Source organism: Carlito syrichta, unplaced genomic scaffold (genome assembly GCF_000164805.1).
Source record: "Carlito syrichta isolate Samal-C Ts95f unplaced genomic scaffold, Tarsius_syrichta-2.0.1 Scaffold268094, whole genome shotgun sequence".
NCBI classification, from domain to species: domain Eukaryota; kingdom Metazoa; phylum Chordata; class Mammalia; order Primates; family Tarsiidae; genus Carlito; species Carlito syrichta.
Window position 1 is genome coordinate 55,885 of NW_007212190.1, and position 3,904 is coordinate 59,788.

Consider the following 3,904-nt stretch of genomic DNA (forward strand, 5'->3'; position numbering starts at 1 on the left):
CTCTTTTCAATGGCAGCCACGACGTTAATTTTATTGGGATTACTGATGGGAAATGAGGTGGCGCAGGCTTCCGAGAGGAAAAGCTTGATCATTACCCCCTTTGGAACTATATTTTTCCACCCAACCTCCTGCTTGCGAGGAGGGGGTGGGGGCGGACCGCGCAGCAAGTTCGGAGCAATTGGAATCAGGCTCGCGGTACGCTGATCTCGGGTGACAGAGCGTGTGTTGAAGCTGAACTCTATAATTTGCGCTTCTGTTCCTTTATTAGGCCCGGACAACGAACTAATGAGCTTTGGCCCAGTACAATGTCACTTGTATTTATTTTCTTATGGCAACTTTGGGATAGCGGAAGTGTCTTTACCAAGAGCCAGGGAGGGCCCGGAGTCCTGCCGGCTGCTGGCCCGACCCGGGTCGGTGGCAGCGTCCCGGGGGAGCGAGGGCGCGGTGAGAGCGCGCACGGAGCTGGGGATCTGGGCTTTTACGCGAGGCTAATGGGGCCCTCCGGAAGGCCTTAGGCCCTTGGGAGGCCTGGGCATCCCTGCAGGACCGGCTTCCTGAGGATGAGGTCGAGGGGCGCCGGGCAAATTCCCAGGCACGAGATGGTTGACGGTGCAAACGTGGAGTGGCATCCTCCTGGCGCAGGGCGGAGGAGGGGTCCTAAAGCAGAGCCTGCCAGGCCAAGGCACCCTCAGAGCGAGCGGCCAGGGCGATAGCTTTGTGCAAGGGGAGGCCTGGCCCAGTGCTCTTGCTGTCTGGTTTGGGGATGGGGCCAAGAGGATGCTCTAAAGGAGCTCTTGGGGTCCTGGGGGTGCGAGGATTCCCGTTCCTCTCTTCCTAGTTTGGCTGCTCCAAAAGTCGCAATTGGAGGGGCCTGGAATAAAGTAAAGAAGCAAGTGAGGGCGAGCGGGTGGGGGCAGAAGGGTTCCGCGGAGGCAACGCGGGCATCTCTTGTGCCCTGGCAGGTAGAACAGGAGCCCCACCCGTGGGGGTTGGGGAAGAAAGAAGGGAAGGGGAGCCCCGGGAACTGCGAGTGCAGCCGGGACTTCTCCACTCCTCAGCTCGCGACTTCCCGCGGTTCGCGCTCCGGGTCAGGCAGCCCTTGCTAGTAACGCCTAGGCTCGGTGCCCCCGCCCGCCCCGTCTCTCCTCTCCTCTCCTCGCTTCATTCCTCTGCCTTGCCACCCCCTCCCCACATTTTCCTTCCTTTCTGCAAATGGGTGTTAACGTGGGTCTTTATGTTCTGTCTATAACTAGGATGTAATCACGCGCCCCATGCCTCTCTCTAAAAGCATTTAATAAATGTCTATTAAAGCGCTGCAAATGTAAGATGAATTTAGTGGCGCGGCTGCCTCCCTGAATCCGAACGGTAATGATGGATTTATCAACGGGGATTCGCCTTCAGCACAGCGAGGGAGGTTTACTCAGCAAATACTTCGGAGAGCACCCACCCAAATGCAGTCATTTGACCCCCTGCGGGCGATAACCACCGTGCCCCTTCCCACAGTCCGTCCTGGTGGGCCAGGGTCGCCTGGGGCCAGCGCCCGGCCCGGGAGGACCAGAGGGGCGGTCGCGTGATCTTTTCCTCTTCCACCCCTCCCTACGGCTCTAGTCTCTTGGCGGGTGTGGGCGATCTGGCATGTAAGTTTGGAGGTGGGAGCAGGTGGTGGTGGTGCCAGGGCACAGGATGAAGTGTGGGCTGTCTTGGCTTTGCCGGGAGACATCAGTGGGCGCCCTCCTGCATCTTCTTGGTTTTGGAGGGTTAGCAATTGTTCCTGAGTCTGTGAGTGAGAGCTTAAGTGCCCTGGCTTGGACCAAATCCTAGGGCCTGGGAGTCTCATTCCACCGCGGCCCAGCCCTGGACATCATTCTAGGGAAGGCGGCTGGTGGACAGAGGCCTCTGGTCCCCAGGCCCTCGGAGGGGCTCAGGCGTGCCCAGGCGGGGTGCCTGGCATGACCATCCTCTTTGGGCTCCCTGGACCCCCGCCTAGTCAGAGTCCAGGCGCCTGATATCAAAGGTTGAGGGGGAACCCAAGGCAGAGGCTTAAAACTTCCATTTTTTCCCCCCTAAACTGACGGGGCTTCTCCCCCACCTGTCCCCACTGAGCCCACCCGGCCATTTAAAAATTTTGTGGCTGTAGATTTTTAGAATTTGGTTTGAGCTGTGATCGTGAGCATGCCCAGCCCCGGTGACCACCACTTCTTTTCTTTTTGTCTTTTATCTCCTCTCTTTTCGAGGGGGAGGAAAGTGCTGGCCTGTTCCATCAAGCCCAGTTCGCATTTGCTTTAGCCTCTGATTTCTTTCTTCTTTGGAAATTTCATTGAGATGTCTCTGTACTTCGCTTGTCAGTTATCTTTGTTCCTTTTAAATAAAGGGCTTTTAAATGGACTTATTGCTCCCAGCGTGGGTTCCTCTCTCTAAATGTTAGAAAATTGTGCCATCTACCCGCTATGCTGAGTACTGTCACACTCAGAGACCTCGGGGACCTCCGGGCAGGCTTCAATGCTGCAGTGTCAGGGGCCGCGGGCGGCAGGAGGAGGGGGCGGCTCACGTGGATTTGTACAGATCTCCGCCTGCAGCCGGCCCGCGTGGACACGCCAGGGCACGGCCCGCGACGCGCGCAGCCGCCGGCTCGATGGCGGCCGCGAACTTGGCGGCAGCGGCTGATCCCCGACCAGATCGCAGGCGTGGCTGGGACTCTTCCCTTCTCCGCGATGCCGCTGGCCGAGGGGGCGCCGCGACTGGCTTTAGACCCAGCAGCCGCTTGGGGTCAGGGATAAGGGAGAACAATGAGGGGGAAGGGTACCTAGGAGGGAGCAAGGGGTGGATTTCGCCGCTCAGATTTGGAGCGCTTTCGCCCTGGCTCCAGCCCCCTCGTCCTCTGGGGGATGCCAGGCTGTGCGCGGCCAGAACGACAGCATCGACAGCATGGAGTGGCTTCCCTGTCTCCTGGCCAGAGAGCCAGAGAGAGCTTGGGCCAGGCAGTTGGCTGCAACTTTCAGATATATGTTCTCCAGTGGATATATTTCTGGCGTTGTTTTGAAGGCCAGAACTTGCTTCCTTGGGGTAGTGCGTGGTTTAGATGGCCTGAGTTTGAACAAGTCAGGTATCTGATGTGGGGTCTCTTCACTCCGACCCCTCCTCTGCAAAACACTCACCCTCAACCACCGCAGGCTCTTTTAAATGAGCGAAAATAGATTAGCAGTTTGGATTTTATGATGTGGATACACTTCTCAGATACTTTTTTTTCTTTTAACCAATTAGGAGTATTAGCTAAAATTTCCAAGTGTCAGTTGGGTATTTATGCTCGTGGAGGAAAAAACTCTCTGATACGGTTTATGACTTTTATTACATGTTTCACACTGTTCGAGAAATGGAGCTTTAAGCAACATACAATTAAATCTATATTGCTCTTTGGAGAAGGGCCAAGGAACTCAGCAATCAATTAGTTTAGATCTTTTGATACTTGTTGCTAAAATCAAAGTATAAAACTAAAACCCAAGCTATACCTAAGTATAGCTGCTTTCCCCATTTTTTCCTAAGGTCAGAGATACCACATAGGAAATGTCTGATGCTTTTTTTTTCCCCTCCAGTTTTTTCCCCTTAGTTCTTCTGCACAAATTAGCCTTTAAATAGTTAGACTATTTTCAGTGGTTCCCCCACCCCTTCCATTTTCTCTCTTTGAAGTTTTTCATCTCCCGCCTTTATCTGCCTGTTTGGTTTTTTTTAAAAAATACATTTAATTTTAATTTGTGTTATTTAAAAATAAATTTCCCATTCACCTCTCTCTTCCTCCTCCCCTTTCCTGACACTAAGAAAGGAAACTGTGTTCTTTAATAACCTAATAACCACACTAATATAGTGGTTTCCAGACAAAGGCAAAATTATGGTTTTTTATGACACAACA